The following is a 21,443-nucleotide window of genomic DNA, read 5'->3' as shown; positions in this document are numbered from 1 at the left end:
TTCATCAGTATATGGGATAAGGCACTTTCTCAACTGTGCTGCATAATGCAGCCTATTTATTTTGTCCTGTTTGCTCTGTTGGCTCTATCTGCGCCACCTTCATCACTTTCGGGGTGTGGATCCCCAGTGGGGTGGTCTCCCGACTCCCTCCGCCGGCTGTTTCTGATAGCCCTGCGCCCCCTCTTTCATTTGATATGTGTCCCGTGCGGGTGCCACCCTCCCGCCGGGAGATGCCGCAAAATGAGCCCCCTTGAGGCTTATGGCGGCAGGGCTCGGGGGAAGCGAGCTAGACTGCTGTTCTTTTGAGGGGTTATAGAGTGTTTCGAGCCCGTCCCTGTGGCATCGGTCCCATCATTGTGGGACCCAGGGGGCTGGCGCAGCAGCCCGCCGAAGCAGCCTGTCACTAATAACACAGGTCGAGATGCAGGACAGGAACCCGGAAGTGACCGACGGGCTGCTTCAGCGGGCCGCTGCGCCGGCCCCCTGGGCCCTACAACGATGGGACCGATGCCACAGGGACGGGCTCGAAACACTCTATAACCCCTCAAAAGAACAGCAGTCTAGCTCGCTTCCCCCGAGCCCTGCCGCCATAAGCCTCAAGGGGGCTCATTTTGCGGCATCTCCCGGCGGGAGGGTGGCACCCGCACGGGACACATATCAAATGAAAGAGGGGGCGCAGGGCTATCAGAAACAGCCGGCGGAGGGAGTTGGGAGACCACCCCACTGGGGGATCCACACCCCGAAAGTGATGAAGGTGGCGCAGATAGAGCCAACAGAGCAAACAGGACAAAATAAATAGGCTGCATTATGCAGCACAGTTGAGAAAGTGCCTTATCCCATATACTGATGAAGTAAATACAGGATCTGAGAACAAAATTGCACCAGAAGACACAAACACAAAGCTCCCTTACACTGAATCAGTGCTTGGGTCCACCAAAGTCAGTATTGTCCACTCCAGTCACAAACACAAAGCTCCCTTACACTGAATCAGTGCTTGGGTCCACCAAAGTCAGTATTGTCACATAAGAACATAAGAGAAGCCATGTTGGATCAGGCCAATGGCCCATCCAGTCCAACACTCTGCGTCACATAAGAACATAACAGAAGCCCTGTTGGATCAGGCCAGTGGCCCATCCAGTCCAACACTCTGCGTCACATAAGAACATAACAGAAGCCCTGTTGGATCAGGCCAGTGGCCCATCCAGTCCAACACTCTGCGTCACATAAGAACATAAGAGAAGCCCTGTTGGATCAGGCCAGTGGCCCATCCAGTCCAACACTCTGCGTCACATAAGAACATAACAGAAGCCCTGTTGGATCAGGCCAGTGGCCCATCCAGTCCAACACTCTGCATCACATAAGAACATAAGAGAAGCCCTGTTGGATCAGGCCAGTGGCCCATCCAGTCCAACACTCTGCGTCACATAAGAACATAACAGAAGCCCTGTTGGATCAGGCCAGTGGCCCATCCAGTCCAACACTCGGCGTCACATAAGAACATAACAGAAGCCCTGTTGGATCAGGCCAGTGGCCCATCCAGTCCAACACTCTGCGTCACATAAGAACATAAGAGAAGCCCTGTTGGATCAGGCCAGTGGCCCATCCAGTCCAACACTCTGCGTCACATAAGAACATAAGAGAAGCCCTGTTGGATCAGGCCAGTGGCCCATCCAGTCCAACACTCTGTGTCACATAAGAACATAAGAGAAGCCCTGTTGGATCAGGCCAGTGGCCCATTCAGTCCAACACTCTGTGTCACATAAGAACATAAGGAGGGAGGGAGCGAGGGAAGGAAGGAAGGAAGGAAGGAAGGAAGGAAGGAAGGAAGGAAGGAAGGAAGGAAGGAAGGAAGGAAGGAAGGAAGGAAGGAAGGAAGGAAGGAAGGAGGGAAGGGAGGGAGGGAAGGAAGGAAGAAAGGAAGGGAGGAGGGAGGGAAGGAAGGGAGGAGGGAGGGAAGGGAAGAAAGGAAGGGAGGAGGGAGGGAGGGAAGGAAGGAAGAAAGGAAGGAAGGGAGGAGGGAGGGAAGGAAGGGAGGAGGGAAGGAAGGAAGAAAGGAAGGAAGAAAGGAAGGGAGGGGGGAGGGAAGGAAGACCGCCCCCTCCTGCCAGCCCCCCCCCGCTTTCAGCCCCCACCCTCCCTGCTTACCTTCTTCCAGGGCGGGTGACGGCCTCTCCTCCCGGCGGCTGGTGCTGCTGGCGAGGCTGGCGGCGGCTGCGGAGGCCGCGGAGAGGCCGGCGCTGGTCTCTGGAGGACCTCCAGCGACCAGCGCCGGCCTCTCCGCGGCCTCCGCGGGTCGGCGCTGGTCGCTGGAGGCCCTCCAGAGTCTCTGGAAGGCCTTCCGGGACCAGCACCGGCTGCTGCGCGGCCTCTCCGCGGCCTCCGCTGGTCGCTGGAGGCCCTCCAGAGTCTCTGGAAGGCCTTCCGGGACCAGCGCCGGCTGCTCCGCGGCCTCTCCGCGGCCTCTGGAGGAGACTCTGGAGGGCCTCCAGCGACCAGCGGAGGCCACGGAGAGGCCTTCGCTGGTCGGCGCTGGTCCCGGAAGGCCCTCCAAAGTCTCTGGAAGGCCTTCCGGGACCAGCGCCGGCTGCTCCGCGGCCTCCGCTGGTCACTGGAGGCCCTCCAGAGTCTCTGGAGGGCTTCCAGGGACCAGCGAAGGCCGCGGAAAGGCCTCCGCCACCGCCGCCGGGCCCCGCGCGCGGGCGGGGAAGGCGGCGAGTGAGGGAGGGAGCATCCCTGCGCGTGTGCAGGGGCCCTGCGCACGCGCAGGGACGCTCCCTACCTCACTCTCCGCCTTCCCCGCCGGCGCCCGCGGCCCACCGCCTCCGGGGTTGGCTAAACCGGGACCTCTAAATGGTCCCGGTATAGCCAGCCCGGGAGGCGGGAATAGGGGGCCAGAACCGGGACATTCCCGGGCGCCCGGGACGGTCTGGCCACCCTAAGCCCAGGCCAAACGGCTCTCAAAAGGTATCAGCTTTCCATAATTCACATTTTCCCATGCATTCTCCATTCCATATATTTCCATTTATATCTTGTAATTTCACTTTAAGTCTTTCCTGTCAATCAGTATATCCCTCAATTGCAACATTTAGAAAGAATGAACAGTTTTTTTCCTGACCCATTCCCAAATAAGTTCAGTTTCTAGAACTATGTAGCAAGTCCAATGCTAAAGAGCCGGTTTGGTGTAGTGGTTAAGTGTGCAGACTCTTATCGGGCAGAACCAGGTTTGATTCCCCACTCCTCCACTTGCACCTGCTGGAATGGCCTTGTGTCAGCCATAGCTCTGGCAGAGGTTGTCCTTGAAAGGGCAGCTGCTGTGAGAGCCCTCTCCAGCCCCACCCACCTCACAGGGTGTCTGTTGTGGGGGAGGAAGGTAAAGGAGATTGTGAGCCGCTCTGAGACTCTTTGGAGTGGAGGGCGGGATACAAATCCAATATCTTCTTTTTCTAAAGGACAATTAGAGTGAGTGTTCTAGAAAATGAACTGAGGCCACACTGGGAGCAATTCTAAGCAGCTCTACTGAGAAGTGACTTGTATTTTTATTTTGTGGGGCATGTTCCCAGATATTTCCTAAAGATTGCAGGCTCTGAATTTTAGAATGTGAAAAAGTATTTTTTTTTTTCACATTTCTCTAAGCAGAACTCATAGAAAGTTGATGGCAACTAGGTGCTTAATTGTATCTTGATGGGTATTTTCCTCCTAGGTGTAAACAAGCTCAAATTAAAGAAACACCCTCCAATGTACGCTTCATGCTTCCCATTTGTACTCCCACATTTGAACTCAAGGCAACTGCAACCGGATGATGTATCTTCTATGTAGCTGAAGAACTTGTCTCATATCCCCATTTTGGGGTATGTATTATTTCACTATAAATGTTTGTGCTTTTTGCTCAGTTTCAAGGGCAGCCATCTAGTCTATTTGTAAAACTTTTTTTCATGTTAACACTCATTTGTCTATTCCCATACATACACAAAATTCATCCTTCTAAATCATGTTATACTACATGTTTCCTAGCATTAACAACAATCCATCCCAATAATTTGTTTATGATTTTATACTAAAGTTGTCCTCTCTACACACAGGAGTTACATTGTTCTGCCACATCAGAGGTTTTTTCATACATTTCTTTAAGAGTTTTCCTGTGACAGAAATATTAACAATGCTTGGATGAAATATATGTCACAATCAATCCATTGCCAACTGTATGGAATTGACCAAAAATAAAATAGAAAACCAAAGAAGTGCAATAATAATTCACCTGCTCAAGCAAATATAGATTTTAAGCTGTCATAGAAATTCTATTGAAATGAATGGTTGCCGTGTAAGAGTCTCAGTTAGCCATAGGTGTGGCTGCAGACACCTAGACATTGATGAAGAAGATCAGCAGTGCTGACTTTGAACACATTGATCACTGACTGAGGCAGAGAACAGCGAGCTAGATCATGCAGACCCTTCAACCCTCCTTCCACAACATGCATGGCAAGACAAAAGCTGATAGTACTGACCTTGACAGGCCCAGAGGTCTGTGCAAGGTAGAATCTCCTTCCCCTTATAATTGTTTAAATAATGACCATGCATGTTCAGGGTCAGTCACATGGGTCCTTCTACCCTACACTTGCCCAGAGAAAATGTAGAGCAGTTATTGTGGAAGGACCCATGGGATAAAGGGTAGCTTACACTGTCCCTGTATTTACACCCTTCTTTCAGGGCTGCAGGACTTTGTTCTGTGCCCCACTATTCTCACAATGCTGGAGAAAGGTATCATCTGGAGCAGAGAATTTGTCACCAGGTAGTTATATGCTAAGTTACCATTTCATGAACTGTTATCCATAACTAGTTCAGGCTGCTCCACAGGTGAGGTTTTCCTTGGCACAACATGGAGTTCTTCATGCAACAAGCACCCTTGGGATGCACTGATACCTGAAAAATTTGAAAATTCTATCACCCTGCCAAATGGCATGGATAATTTTATAAGGTGAAAATACGTTAAATTTAAAAAGAATTTTTTTTCTTGTTACTAACAGCTTGAGGACTGAGAGGAGGAGGAGGAGGAGAAGAAGAATTGTCATATTAAACTGAAAAGCAATCAAAAAGTTGAAACTCAAATTAAAATCTTACCGAGACAAACCTTACACAGGGAAATGGTGGTTGCACTAAGCTAATGTATCCTGTTTTCTTCTGCGCAGAAAGACCAGGGCAATGGTGTGATGGTCTGAAGTGGGCTGTCTTATATCCCCATGCTATTCAATTATGTAAAACCCTTGGGTAGATTATTTGTAGTTCTGGAATGACTCTATATTTGGATGGCACTGAGCCAGTGGGTGAACACTTTTTGTGTTTTGCATGGCATTCTGTCAATGACCCCTCTTCCTGTCTTAGGTTTTAATTTTCTTTATATATGCATTTTTTTGGTGTGGAAAGCTTGTTTAAATTGTTAGCCACATCGGTGGCCCTGACAGGGCATAAAGGTTACATATAATATTGGAGCAGTGAAATATAAATATTGGAACACACACAGACAATCTAAATAGACAGATAGATAGCAATAGATTGATAAATGATGAAGAAGAAGAAGAAGAAGAAGAAGAAGAAGAAGAAGAAGAAGAAGAAGAAGAAGAAGAAGAAGAAGAAGAAGAAGAAGAGGAGGAGAAGGATGGATGGATGGATGGATGGATGATGAATAGATAGATAGATAGATAGATAGATAGATAGATGATAGATAGATAGATAGATAGATAGATAGATAGATAGATAGATAGATAGATAGATAGATAGATAGATAGATAGATGATAGATAGATAGATATCTCACAAATCTAAAAAGTTTTCTAATTCATTTGAAACTGTTGTAATAATGTACTGTTTATAAAAAAAAGTCCCTTCTGATAATTCTAATGCACTGAGATGCTTACCCAGGTTCCCTGCTGATTTGTTGGCATACTGAAAACTTCTGCACCAGATGAAGAATAGCAAATGGGAATATCCTTCACTGGAGAAGAAGTTGATAATGTTTTGATAGACTACTATGACAACTAAAAGTGATGACGTACTGGTGTGTGACATTAAGAGCAAAACTGATAGCATCTGTTGTCCTACTCCTTTTAATGTTTTTGAATGGCTTTCCTAATGCATTGCTTCCATTTGGGTGCACCAGCATCCTGCTTTTAAAGCCTTGTTTCATACCTGTTAGAATGTTGGATCCTAGTTTGGGAAGCAGTCTCACAAAGATCAAAGCATATTGCTCTTTTCTGTGATCCTTCCAGGTCAGTGATTACTGTTCTCTACCATAGAGCTAAAATCTACCATAAAGCTAAAATGGTTACAATAAAATGGGGTGGGGTGGGGTGGGGAGGAAAGCAGTATGAACAATTTTAATTAGCCTTCACAATCCAGCCTAACAAATCAATTCACTGTAACTTCACAGTGTGCCAAGTGAAGCCACTAGGGTGGACAGTGGAATTAACTGTTTTACACGTTGCTCTTGGTGGTTTTGGGGGAACCTGTAGGTTCTTGCTAAAACTTCCTACTCCTGTCATTCTTCTTCTTTAATGCTAACCCCTCCTTTTTCTTCAGGGATCACAGGACCCATGCAGACAAACAGTTATGTCTGCTTCAAGCCTGGGATGAGGAGGAGGAAAGGGTTTAAAATCACCTTTCTCTTGGACAAGTGTATTCACATTGCTGACCAGGTTGTTATCTTAGAGCCTCAAGCTAAACACTCTCTTGGAAGACTTCCTCTGCCCAGTTCAAAACATAGGCATAGCCCAGCAAGAAGACTCACCAGCATAACTTTATTTCTTAAAAACACGTAACTCTAAGTGTAAATATTCTCACTGTAAAACTCTCAGTGTAGCTCCCTTCCTGCCTCGTCCAGACCTCCAAGCCACGGTAATCCATGTGATGGTCACCTCCAGGCTAAACTACTGTAACTCGCTCTATGCTGGCCTACCCTTGACTTTAACCCAGAAACTCCAGTGGGTCCAGAATGCGGTGGCACGAGTCCTGATGGGAACGCCACGGACAGCACACCTTCTACCTGTGCTGCATTAGCTAAACTGGCTTCCCATTGAGTACCAAGTTAGATTCAAGGTTTTGATTATGACCTTTAAGGCCTTGAGCAATCTGGGGCCGGCATATCTATGGGACTGCCTCCTCCACTATGTCCTTGGAAGAGCACTATGCTCTGCTGGTTGAAATCTACTGGTGATCCCAGACCCTAAAGAGGTCCAGCTGTCCTCAATGAGGGCCAGGACTTTTTTAGTCTTGGCCAAAAACTGGTGGAACTCTCTGCTGGAAGACACCAGGGCCCTGTGGGATCTTTTATAATTCCACAGGGCCTATAAAGCAGAGATGTTCCACCAGGCTTTTGCTTGAGGATAGCAATGGCTGCCAGGCTGGCACCCCCCTCTACTTAAGCGGGGAACTGCTCCCAATGCTTAGAAAGCAGAATTACAGCACACTATAAAGTATGTTCATTGGGTTGCAACTGTTTTAAACTACTGGTTTAATTGATTTTATATGTACTTTTTGTTATACGTTGCCTAGAACCTGGCATTGGCCGGGATGAGATGATTCAATAATAATAATAATAATAATAATAATAATAATAATAATAATAATAATAATAATAATTATTATTATTATTATTATTATTATTATTATTATTATTATTATTATTATTATTATTATTATTATTATTATTATTATTATTATTATTATTATACTCTCAGTGTAAAAATATGAACTAAAAGGCATCATGTGGATGGCGAGGGGCTTTTCACCCAATCTGTCTCTTTGGCTATTCAGCTTGTAGAAACTGTGGTCAGAATAAAGTCCTTTGGAACCTGCCCAGGGCTGCTAGCATTCAAGTTATGGCCCTTGTTTAATTCAAGAACTTATGTTTCGTGTCTTTGTTCCTATGTTCATACACAACTGATGCACTTCATGTTTGCACAGAACTGCATGCTCGATATACAACCAACCCGGCAATCTGCTCTGCATATATAGCTGTTTATAACATCTGTTTCTGAATTCCTGATTAAGGAATGCATTCTTCCTCTTTAAAATAGATGCATCCTTCCTTTTACATTTCATCTCATTACTACTACACACAGCAGCAGCAAATAGTTAAAAGTGAATTAGTGAAATGTATCAGGATTCAACAAACAGTGGGCATTTGCTTGGCAATTCCTCTCAGTGGCCACAATCCAAATTACTTTTGCAGTACTGGGTCTGAAAAGGGAACGTAGGTATGGTATAGCCTGATCTCATCAGATTTCATAAGCTAAGCAGTGCCAGCATTTGGGTGGGAGACCACCAAGGAAGGCTCTGCAGAGGAAGGGAATGGCAAAGCATATCTGTTTCTCACTTGCCTTGAAAGTCCATTGCTGGGGTCACCATAAGTTGGATGTGACTTGATAGCACATACATACATACATATATACATACATACCATCAGTCCCTTCCTCTTTTTACTGTGGCAAATTTGCTTCAGAAACTGAGAGAGGTTTCCAGAGCTCTTTGTGATATGGAATGGTGGCTTCTTGCTCCCAGAAAAAGAAAGCCAAATGTCCCACTGAAATCCCCAAATCCTTCAGCATATCTCCCCTAATCACTCTTGGAACCCAGTAGAACGTGTTCTGTTCTGTTTTGTTTTCAGGTAGAAGTTAAGGCAATGCCAGTGTCTGAGACTGTAACTACCAATGTTAAGAACCATCAGTTCAGAGCAAGATGTGTGGATGAATGGCCTTTTGCATGAGATAGCCTTGTAAAATAGCTGAGTTGCAATAATTCAGGGAAGGTATTGTGCAATTAACCTATACCATTTCAAAAGCATATGAAAAAGTTTCACAACTCTTTGCATCTACCCAGTCATATTTTAACAGCAATTCTACCCTACTATGTTCACTTTGAGCTGCTGAGTGGAAGTCCTGCATAAATGGGAAAGAACTTAAGGGAAAAAGCAAAACTGACTGTAAAGGATATAAATAGCTGTCAAAGGCACAAAATAAATGGGGGATGATAGAGGAAAATAAATTCCTTAATATTCTCATTATCATCTTAGGTGTCATTTCTGTCATCAGTGAGCAAAATAAATCAGACAGAAATGTGCTTAATGTCACAGAGCCTCCTGAAAGAGGCATTTAAAAAAAAAAACTGGAATGTACTCAAAAGTGCTCAAAGGAATGTCACTCCATACAATCCTGTTCTTTGTAAGTGGCTGTACATGACCAGCTTTAACACTTTTCTGCCACATTTGCTCATCTTTGCTCTTGTGGATAACCCCATGAAAATATAAAGAGCATATCTGTCACATTTGCAAAGCTGACCAATCGTCCCAAATTTCCGTGACTTCAGTTTTGAAACAAAAACCACAAGCCTGAATGGGAAAGTGGATCGGGATTTCCCCCATCATAATTAGACGCTTGGCATATGAAACTGAATCAGATCCTTGAATCAGCTACTCTGGTTCTGACCGGAAATGGCTTCCTGGGACTGTGGGAAGAGATCTGTCCCAGTCCTGGCATCTAAGTCCCTTTAAATAGATAGGTTAGGGTTTGTTCACAGGATTTTATAGAAGCAACTACTATGTTGTACCATATAATAATGCTTGCCTCTTTTCTTAAGGTATCTTAATATACCTCCTTCAAGGCAACTCCCTTGCAGTATTGTGTAAACTCCCTACATGCAGTACAGTTCCTTTTAGAACCAAAGATTTTGCTTTGGCTCCCCTGCAGCTGTACAACAGCATCCACACAGGGGGCCCAGTGGGACAATGCTGTTTCATGCAGCATTAGCATCTGATCTGGTTTATGCTACCAAATGCATCGAATCAGCAAAAGGGCTAATAGAAGAGGATAATTCTTCCCCTGATCCATCATCCCCACAATATACTAGAAACCTAGACTTACTGAGCTGCAGCTGGCCTCAAAAAAAAAAAAATAAAATGGGTAATGATCCTAAACATCTGCATTTCTTTTTATCGATGACACTTAGGTCTGCTGGATATTATCACTGCATTGCCACACTGGAAGAATATGATCCAGCCCTTTGTTTTCCCTCACAGGAACATCCATCATACTGCCTATTCATGCTAGAGACAGTTCATTTTGGACAGGCAAGCTATTCTGAGGGACTGTAAAAAAAGAACATAATGAGACACCATCTTGAAAGTTTTGTTTCTCCAGAAAAGGAGAGAGCAGAAAAGGTATGATTTTTTTTAAAATGCCCAAGGACTCTTAATTGATGGTGGTCATTTTCAGTTGAGCCCTCACAGGTTTGTAGAACATTATGCTTTCACTAGCCAAGTGTGCTGGAAATGTCTTGCTCAAGGCCTGTTCTTATTCTACAGAATTAGATTGCTACCACCCATTTCTCCTGGCATTTCTCAGTAGAGAGTATAGAGAATAATTACAGAGAGAACACAGAGACACACAGGGTCTCCACTGTCTCCTTATATTGCTGGGGCCCAACATGACAATCTCCCTTTTATTAAAATTGGGCTTAGGGTGCTTGTGTTCCTTTTGCATTTCTGTTGATTTTCAACTGATTTCAGTCTTCAGTTTCACACTGAGGATCTAAATTTAATGTTGCTAGAGTGCTATTGATAGAAGTTATTGTTCTGAGATCTGTTTATTTGTTCTCTCCCTCAGAAACCTTATTGAGAGGAAGTATACAAATGCCTTTCATGAATGAGCGAACAACCTGGCTCCTTAACTATATGGATTATACAGTTTAAGCATGAGCAATAACAGGATAATGATTGTGCTGACTTAATTTTAAAAAATATACTTTATTTAAAAAAAAAATCACCACCCACCCCGCCACCCAATCTGGGTTTTATCAAAAGAAAATCTTAAAAACCTGGGGATTAAAAGTGGATGAGGTTTTTTTTCTTGGTTGGCAATCTTAGTGCGGACCCTTATAAGCCAAACCTACATGTTTTATAAAATATACAGACAAGGATTCATAAACATTAAAGTCGGCAGGCCAGAGAAAAATAAGTAGCATTGCTAAATGTTACTGGCTGTTTCATTCTGTCGGGAAAAATGTTATCTAGTCACTTGTGAAGACATTAAAAATATGGCTTTTTACTGGGCTATTTAAGAAAATGTTACAGTGTTGTTACCATTAACTAGAATTACGATCACAGGATTCCTAGAACATGAAAGTAGCATTACATGCTTACCAAAACCAACCTCAGACAATCTCTGATCCATATTGGGTCCCATCAATTTAGCCAAGACTCAATTCCAGACTATGCACATTTTCATTCAAATTTCAATAACCTATCCTTAATAACTATAAGATTATTAAGGGTAAGGATGTGTCACTGGCGATCAAGGTCAAGATAATTCATACCATAGTATTCCTATTACTATGCATGGGTGTGAAATAGGGATGTGCATTTGGATATATCTAAACCAAATATATATCCAAAAAATACCTCATTGGTATTTATCAGATATACCGTACTTGGGTTTCTGGATGATAACTGGACATTCTGAGCAAGACATTTTCCAGCATACTGGCAAATGAATCCTGAAAATCCCGGAAATATTCAGGATTAACTGGGAATATTGGGAGCCAACATTTGAAGGCTCCAAGGACTGTTTTTCTTTCTTTTTTCTTCCCCACACCCAAACATTTTCTCTGTCTTCCTGTGCTTGGTATTGGTTTGTCTGGTTGATTTATCTTAGATTTTTAAATTGCTTTTGTTAACTTTGCAAAGTTGCATTCTTTGCTCGAGTTTCTTCATGCCAGGTTTGCTGTTTGTGGTGGATTTTGGAGTTTGACATTGATGTAGATCCTTGGGTTGCACATTGGCTATATTCTCCATTTTTAGGGACCCACAGAACTGGCCCTTTTGGTCCAATTCACTTGAAATCTGACTATTACTTAAAGGACAGGCATCAGCAGCTCTGCAGCAATTTAGGGGCCAGTAGCTTTAAAAATAGCATCCCCACACAAACCCTGGAAAGATTCCCCAATGGAGCAGAAAAGTATCAGAATCCGGGGTGGGAGGGGACCTGGGAAACCTTGAATACCAATATTTTTCAGTTCCCTCATATTTAAATCTGGAAAATACCATTTTAAAAAAAACTGCATATCCCTAGTGTGAATGTTAGACAAAGAAAGCTGCAGGAAGAAAGTTGATTTGCTTGAAATGCGGTGTTGGAGGAGAATTTTATGAATAGTGTGGACCACCAAAAAGTCAAATAAGTGGGTTCTAGATCAAATCAAAACTGAACTCTCCCTAGACGCTAAGATGACTAAACTGAGAAAGAAAGCCTCAGCACTCAGTTTGCAAGACTATTAATGATGTGACATTTTGGAGACCATTCATTCATAGGGTCTCCATAAGTCAGAAGCAACTTGATGGCAGTTAACACACACAGTAAGTATCCTGGTATGTTAAGGAATCCTGTGCATCCTTACCTGGGAGTCTCACTGAACATGCTGTGAGTTACATCTCAGTCAACATGCTTAGGATCAGATCAGTTTACAATACCTATCCAGCCTTACAGAAATTTGTATAAGGTTCTGTATGGCAGAGCTTGACAAATCCCAGGTGCCAGGTTGCCATGATACCCAGAAATGTTATTGTGGTACCTATTGTTTTCAGCAATAACTTTTAATTTTAGTATCCATCAGAAAAGTTCAGCATTAGTACAAAAGAGTTGTATCCAACCAGCTTTTCCACTAGTGAAAGAAGGAGGAAGGGGTCCCATTGACCACCAAAAAGGTTGTGAAGGGAATCATGGGAATAGGCACTACATCCAGGATGGGAATCAGCCAAGTTTAAAAGGTAGCTGGATCCAAACCCAAAGCTGACTCATATTTCACATTCGGATGTTTCTATATGACATAAAAAAATAAGTGGGCATGAAGTTCTTGTCTGTTTGGCAAGGCCTGCAGTCTCACTTCCCTTTCCTTCTCTCTGACCCATCCACCCACCCACCTATCCATCCATCAAAATTTTAATGTGAATTTTAATGTGAATTTAATGTTTTTATTACTGTATTGTTTACTTGAAATGCTGTTAGCCGCCCTGAGCCTGTTTCGGCGGGGGAGGGCGGGATATAAATAAAATTTTACATTACATTACATTACAATGCTCTCTCTCTCTCTGGCAGCCTCTGTCCTATCTCACACAATTTTTTTTTCTGTTCTGTCCTGTCTTTACCTTTCCACTATTACCTTTTTTGCTCCTCCTTCCCTTCAGCTTCATTTTCTTCTCTCCTCTCTTTTAATGTTTTGGTCTACATCTCTCCTTCCCTGTGCTACACTGACATTAACCCAGACTTGGAATCCTCTGCAATGTTGGTTGAGGTTTGTCAAGCATCCTCAACATGGCTTCTGAGATCTCACAACACAGTCATGTGCGATCTTCAGTGGCATATATTTCTAGAAGAAGTAGACATTGCCCCAATGTTATTGGGAAGATTAAGCCCCAATGAGATTTTTCTACAGGCTTGGGGCTTCCTAATGTGGTTTTTTGGATCCATACTCTATGGCATGGTTCAAAATGATATATAATGATATAGTACAACAATGAAAATTATATGAAAGTTTGAAGGTTAGGATTAGGTCTTGCGCTAACCATAATTAGAAAATGTCTTCATTAAAATACAGAAAAGACAGAAAAAATGGAATCTTGACATTTACATTTTTGGACTTGTTTCTAGAGCCAAAAACAAACTTCAAGGCCTGCTGTGCAGAATTACTAGTATTTTATACTTAGAAATCACTGTTAAAGAAATACAACTATCCTGTTATTGCATGTTTCATGGTACACAAGTGATGAAGTAAGGCAATTTTCTTAAGGCTAGAGTTCCATTCAAGCTTGGGCAACAATCCTAGCTGATGAATCCCATGGGACATAATTCTGATTGGGCAAGCATGGAATTGCCAATGCATTGTGGAACTGTGTTCCTCATAAGGATATATCTCTCCCTATGACTTCATTTAAGCTTGGAGCTCTCTAGCATGATAAAACACAATTTTTTATCCATTTTATACTATTGCCTATGTTTCACTAATCATTTTCAGGAGACTGATGATTACATTATGTTGTCATCTTTGTCATCATTTTTACTAAATAAACCAGACAAAATAAAAATTACCTATATGTTTCTAAAAGCAAGCAATAAAGATTATTATTAATAAAATAATACTGTATGATACTTCCAAAAACAGTTACCATTCTTTTCTAAAATACTACTTATCCTATGAAATACAGCCTTCCCTCAATAACTTTTCAATATTGAATAAACAGCTGAGCAAGTTTTACTTTTCTCTCTGTGGTGCAATCCTCGGCACACTTACTTGAGAGTCAGTCCCACTGAACTTACTTCTGGGTAGACACGGAACTGTGTTGTAAATCAGGTAAAATATAAACTTTACTATAAGCTAGAATCTATCTAACCACTTTGTACCTCAAGGGAAAGTGCTTTATTTCTAGTTCTGCGCTATAGCATTGTAGATGCTATTGAAAGATGGAATATAAATTCACTCACCTATTCAATTATAACTTTGTTTAAACCCATCATAAAAGAATAACATCTTATGCATAATTAGTTGCATTTAATCCTATTAAAATAAGATCATGGAATCATGTTAGATGTGGTTCTGATTACTGCACAAAATCTTATAGTCAGCAGGGATCATACATCTGCTTTCTGCGTAAGACGCCAAGGCAGGATGCTATGACCAGACATTACCTTAATTTAACTCCAGCTGCATTAAATAAAAGTCAAGCCTGATTTTGCTAGATGGAAATAAACCCCAATTCAGAAACTAATGATATTTCAGTTAGAAATGGCATTGGGCCCAAGCTATTATGAGAAGATCAAATACTGAGAAATCTTTGCATTTCATTCTTAGAGTCGCTCCAAGGTTTCAGGAAATGTGTATCTTTACATCTTAAATTAAGTAACCCAGTAATGAAATAATTAATGTTTTACATGATTTCTAATAGTTTAGCATTACCTTTCCTGTATTCTAATATGTACAGACAATGTATTTTCATCCCCTAACAGCATCAGCCTTTAAACTGTTTTATTTTCATTGGTAGGAGCAATTTAAGCATGGTTAACCATTGTCTGAGGCGGGGAGGGAATAAAACCTGAACATTTATGCAAATAAAATTATTGTTAAAATTCAATCAGCTGGGTACATTAAAAGCTGACTGTTGCAATTTAAATGTAACAAGTTATAAGGTACTGAGTGGTACAATGGGATCTTACCTATGAAACACAGATAGTCATCTTACAGTTACCAACTTTTGCTTCCACTAGATTAAAATCAGTTCTCAAAGAAACAAAAAAGGCCACATACAGCAAGTGTGGTGGTTTAAATAAATATTTCCCATTGGTTTGACTTGGAAAGCCTTAATGCCTGACAGCACATATGTCTACCTAATGAACTGATAAATGCAAGGAATGCCTTTGCCTTCTACCCTCTTAAGAAGCAGCGTAACATAATGCAAAATTGGGTGCTGAAAGCAACAAACTTTGCCCATGCAGGCATTCCTGTAAGCTACTTTTGATCAGCCGTACACAGATTAGTCTGTTTTAGATGTCTCCTAGGAAATGTGATCTGATCACTTGTTGCTAAAGAAAAAACATAGAGGCTGCACCATATGGCCACAAAACATGCTTGCTCTGGACCCAATGAACTACTTGTGAGCAAATGATGTGTTGATTCATTCATGTTTACAAAATAATCGTGCTGATAATGCAGATCCTTGATTGTCCTCAAAGCTTAGCAATATACACACACAAAGAGGCATGCTTTTTTTAAAATGCAAGATTCAAGGAAGGTGCCTTTTTTAAAAGAGGTGAAAACCTGGAATAGCTTTTCTTATTTACAGAGATAATTAATAGTTCCCAAAGAGACCGTGAGTTGCATTTGACACACATCTCTTGCTTATATACATTTGTGTGTCATTGCTTAGAATCACTTACCCTTGAAATCCACATAGCGTGGCAAAGGCAGGCATCTAAAGCATGCCCAAATGCATGCATTTCCAGCCTTCCAAGCAGCATTACAGTCTAATGACAAAGTTGCCCATTCCAGTAAAACCGTCATCTCTGAACCTTGGTAAAGGAGACCTAGTAACCTAGTGATACAACAGACCTTTCCCTGCATTTCATCCAAAACCATTCTGAAGTCTTACATGGAATTAAGACCTCCCTGCACAATTAATAAAGTCATCCCCTCCACCCCCAGCAAACCGTACTATTACTGGAATTTCATTTTTAAAGTCTAGTGCTAGTAGGAAACAACATTTTCAGAACCATGTCAATATAATAACACCTATTAACAGCCAATATCCCCCCTCCATTTATCACATTTAATGCAGTTGATAAGAGGTACTCCTGAATCATCTTCAGCACCCTGCACTGCAAAGACAGCAGCCTTTTGTAAGGCTTTTCATACTACTACCTTCAGTCGGAATGAAAGCTGGAGCTGCTGAAGGTCCCTCAGTTTACCAACAGAATACTGAAAGTAAGGATACATCAGGCACATGCTGACTATACCAGAAACAGAAATCCAAAAAGGAGTCACAAATTACATTTAACAAACATTAACTGTTGGCTGAACTTATCGTTTTTATCCTCCCTCCCCAGCATCACCTGTTAAGTTCAATACTTTTTCTTAATATGCATTCCCCTCAACACACACTCTCTCTCTCACACACACACACACAAACCTGCTTCTGCAGTTAAGACATACCAGGCAATGCAGCAAGAGTGGAATTTTAAAAAGCAGAAAACTAGAGCATTTTACTTAAAGACAGTACAGCTCATCGCTTGCACTGAAGAAGGGGGAAAAACATGGTGCAAAGTACTGGGGGAGGGGGAGAGAAGGGGGGGGAGAGAAAGCCTCTGTTGAAAATTAATGAGCTGGAGGGCTAATTAAGACAGAATGGCTCCGGCATCATACCCTTCCTTGCATCGCTGCACGGTATAGAATGAAAAGTCTACACGGAAGGCAAGAGAGTAAGAATTGAGTCATCTTTGACTTACCGTATTCAAAGCTCTTGCTGTACTGCAGGCAGCATCCAGACACAGAGCATGGAGCCTCACACAGACCAGGGAAAAGATGCAATCAACAAGCAGTTCAAATTCATTGTTAAAAACGTCATTTTTTAAAAAAAGAGGGGGGAGGAGAACGAAGACCGGGGACTAAAGTAGGTATCCAAGGAAGGAACTGGTTAGTTACAGCTTCGACCAAGCTGCTCTGCCGGGCTCTGCAAAACAACTACACTGCAGCAGTGTGGCAAGCATAGGATTGCAATGCATGTCCCATATAGTCAAGCATAACAGAAAACATGGTCTGGAGCGTCTTCTATGTGGATAAGGGGCTTTATTGCTCAGACAGGAAAAGGAGAGCTATTCCCCCTCCAGTAATCAAATCAGAAGAGGGGGGGAGAAGAAGAAGAAGCTCTGTCTTGATTACTGTACAGTGTTATTCCCCAGGATATCAGTTACATAAAGCAGGTGCCTCTGCCTCCTGTTTTCCAGATAAATGCCTGTAATCTCATTTCACAAATGATCCCTATGTACAGAGGAGCCACCTATTGTGATGATATCATTTGCTCTAGTCTCCTTAAATGGGCAACTTCCTAGCCAAACGTCACGGGCCCTGATGACACACACTTTTTTAAAATAATATGTGAGTGGGCAGAGTGGTGGATGGGGTCCCATCCCTTCAGAGCAGCTTGTTTTACTACTCCTGTGATACCAGGAATCCTACATGAGCAATAAATGGAGACCTTGGACAGAAAACTGCCCAGAAGAGCACCATTTTTTTAAAAAGGGGGGGGGGAATGGGAGGCATCCAAGAGGTAACTACCATAAAATGTCAGCACCTCTCCCTGTCACAAAACATCCCAGAAAGCACTGGTCATTAGGTGGATAAAATGAAATCTCTCCACAAATGGGATGTGCAGCTGTCAGGGTCTTCTCAGCAAAGAATCAGTGTCTCAGCAAAGAACCAATCAGTGTCTCAGTAAAGAATCAATATTTTTCTTGTGTCTTGCCATTGAAAGATATTGGCAGCCCTTTGCCATTTCCACCTGTGGAACTATTAGCCGTGTATGCATTTATGCAATCCTTTTAAAATGCTAAAACATATTCACTACCCATTTATGCTTGGATGGACTGAGACTTCAGCTGGGCCAAATGCTCCCATCACTGGGGGCTGCATTAAAAGTGAAGGCTGAAAGAAGACTGGCTCCCATCCATGGGTGGAGGGGAGCACTGACACCTGGGTGGAAAAGGGGGAAAGCAAGGATAATTTGGGGCAATTGGGCCCAGCTCTCAAGCAGCTTCCTGCAGCTCACCCCAGAGGTCAGCTCATCTCAAAATGGGTGGGGCATGCAGACCTGTTGGCTGCAGGCTTGTCTTTGGGATTCAGATCAGACTGAAAGAAGCAGGTTGAAGAGGTGCTTGGCATTCAACAACTCTCCCTTGGCAAAGAGGAGTCTAATTTACACCCACTGCTAAAACAGAGAACAAAGGTGCAGTCTGTCAGCATATCTTCTATCTAATGCTGACAGCACCCTTACCTCACCCCTGGAGGAGAGGAGGCCCAAAGCACAAGGCACCATAAGGTTAAGTATCCAATGGGGGTGCAGATGTAGATGTATGTGTGGGGAGGAATTTTGGAGCATTGGCTAGTAACATGTCCCCTTAAGACATTTGGGGAGGGGGCAAGGATAATCTACCTCAGAGCTGGCTATTCCCCCCCCCAGGAGGTTGGCTGTGTCAAGGAATAGGGGTTTCAATGCTTCCAGCCCTAATACCAGCCCTCTGCCCTCAGTTACCCCAACAGGCAGGATGGGGAAGATGCTGAGAGCAGTTGGCCCATCAATCATACCTATAGCCCTCAGCCTATGCCAACACCTGAGAAACCTGTAATCAATAAAGCTATGGCCTGTCTTCCACCCTCCATGGGCTGGTTCCCAAATGGACCATTTTTGGTCCTCCCACAGTATCACAAACATGGCTGAAAGGTATATCACAAAAAAATAATAATACATTTTTGGTGCCCTCATCCTAGCACAAGGTGCCAAAGGAAAGGCCATTTTCTAATACTGTATCTAAGCTGGGAAACTCTAAACATGACCTTACATTGAAAAGTTGAAGGTCTATTCTTGTCTTGAGCCATCTGTTTGCAGATGTCTTCTATATTTTAAAGCAGTATAGTCCAACAAATGGTTTGGAGGACTAATGTTCACACACAGTTTTTAAATGCTTTTGGCAAAGCTCCATCAGTCATGAATAGCGCAATCTACCCACCAAAAGTATATTTAGGGACCACTCATTTTAAGACCCTGTTTCATATCCATAGAAAGAGAATCCTATTAATTAACAATGCAGTCTTAAGCAGCATTACACACTTCTAGGCCCACTGGTTTCAACTGATGTAGAAGGGGGGAACTGTGTTTAGGATAGCACTGTTAATCTGCCAAGGTTGCTGTGTAAAGTAATTAATGGGTTGAATCCAACAATTTTACAAAAGGAATAAGATTCAAGTGGGTAGCCATGTTGGTCTGAAGCAACAGAACAAAGACTAACAAAATTTAATTCTGGGTATAAGCATTCATGTGCATGCATATGAAATCTTATACCCAGAATTGAACTTTGTTAGTTTAGAGTTGCCACTGGACTCCAACTTTGTTCTACAAAAGGGATAGGTTCACAAAAAGGATCTTACCGGCTGAGAACAGACGGGTATTTAAAGTCACTTGGGGGGCAGGAGGCAGGCGGACCAAAAAAGGGCGTCCACACACACACATCTGCCTCCTGTCCCCATCCCACCCCCGTTCCGCTCCTGGCTTGCCGGGAGCCAGTTCAAAAAGGCACCACTTTGAAAGTGGTGCCTTTTCACTGGGTCACCTCCAAGACGCCTCCCCGGCCATCTGGAAGGCCAGAAAGTGCCAGAAGAGTCACGGACGGGATGCATGAGTGTTCCAGAGGCTCCCTGGGTGCCCACAGCGCATCCCTTTTCTGAGTACTGTCCAGAAGCTCTAGAGCACTCTATTTCAGGCCAGCTCTCTTTAGGGTGGCTTCAAGCCATCCTGAACTGGCCGTCTGCTATCAGCCCCTGTCTTCCTTCTTCCAGAGCAGAATCTTGTATTCCTGAAAAACTACTCCAAATGGTCAGAGGGCCTTAAGGAACTGCTTGAAATTCAGCATCAGGGAGTTATAATAAGAAGGGAGAATCACCAGGAACCTATCATTTGTTTGGTTGTGCATGCACACGCACATACACACAAGCAAAGTACATTTCACAAATACAGCAAACGAGGATGTGTGCATATGAGAAGAATGACCACACTACTTGGCTCATACGGGAAAACATTTCTGAGTTGTGTGTCCATTTACAACCCCCTCCCCCCCCCCAACTTCTAAACAATCTCTTATGAGAGATCAAACAAAGAGAGGAGAAAGCAACAATGCAAATACAAATTGGTCTCCCTTTGGGCAACCTAAGGAAAGATGGTGGGAATATCTATTGCAGAGTTGTCCTAGAGTTAAGAAGGAACTGAAGTCTACTAGTTAGCATTTACATATTGCTTTCAGGCTTTGAAGCACTTCACATCTATCTCCTTATATCAGTGACTGTCTTCCTGTTCACTGGATCCATTGATAGCTACACTACCTGGACGCTCATACCCCCAGCTGGGAAAGAGAGTGACTCAGAGGATTGTTCAGACTTCCAAATTGCCATTCCTCTTAACTGCAGAGGCTGTGGCTACTACCAGTAGTTGCTGAGATGGCAGCTCTTGGAAATTGAATCTTTCAGTCACAGTTAACATATACAAGGGCAAGAGCACTCAATCAGTTCTCAGGCAGTTCTCTCGCCTCACAAGTACGATACAGAATTACAGATTAGTATGCAGCTCTGTGGAGATTGGGAGAGTGCAGCCTCCACTTGTATGCATCTACGTATCCCCGCAAAAGGATACGTGGAGATTGGGAGAGTGCAGCCTCCACTTGTATGCATCTACGTATCCCCGCAAAAGGAGATCTACGCGTTTGCACTTTTCACCAAAGCATAATGAGCAGTCAGAAATGCTATATGCTCACCATGCACATGCAGTTACTCCAGTGTGAATCCATTGTTTTCAATGGGTTTTGGAGTAACTCTGTATAGGATTGTGCTGACCACCACTGAGCAAAGTTTGAAGCCTTCATCTAAGGACCCTTCCTCCACCTTAAGTGGTTTTTGAATTGGAGAAAGAGCCACTTAAGTTGCAGGGAGAGCCAGTTTGGTGTAGTGGTTAAGAGAACTGGGAGAACAAGGTTTGATTCCCCACTTCTCCACTTGCAGCTGCTAGAATGGCCTTGGGTCAGCCATAGCTCTCGTAGGAGTTGTCATTGAAAGGGCAGCTGCTGTAAGAGTTCTCTCAGCCCCACCCACCTCACAGGG

At 43.2% G+C, this 21,443-nt stretch overlaps 1 protein-coding gene across 5 annotated transcripts in view; it reads right to left on the bottom strand.

Annotated features, from left to right (window-relative positions):
- The window catches only part of DLGAP2 (DLG associated protein 2), a 662,574-nt gene that overhangs the window by 481,255 nt on the left and 159,876 nt on the right, over nt 1-21,443 (bottom strand). The window contains exon 1 of one of the 5 annotated variants that reach the window (XM_060234844.1): nt 17,030-17,071. The exons of the other annotated variants lie outside the window; for them this stretch is intronic. The gene's annotated coding sequence lies outside the window, so the exon portion shown is untranslated. Of the gene's footprint in view, nt 1-17,029; nt 17,072-21,443 lie in introns of those variants that run through there. 5 annotated transcript variants of the gene reach the window in all.

Source organism: Heteronotia binoei, chromosome 1 (genome assembly GCF_032191835.1).
Source record: "Heteronotia binoei isolate CCM8104 ecotype False Entrance Well chromosome 1, APGP_CSIRO_Hbin_v1, whole genome shotgun sequence".
NCBI lineage: Eukaryota > Metazoa > Chordata > Lepidosauria > Squamata > Gekkonidae > Heteronotia > Heteronotia binoei.
Note: the sequence above shows the minus strand (reverse complement) of the source record. Positions and strands in the feature narration are given on the sequence as shown.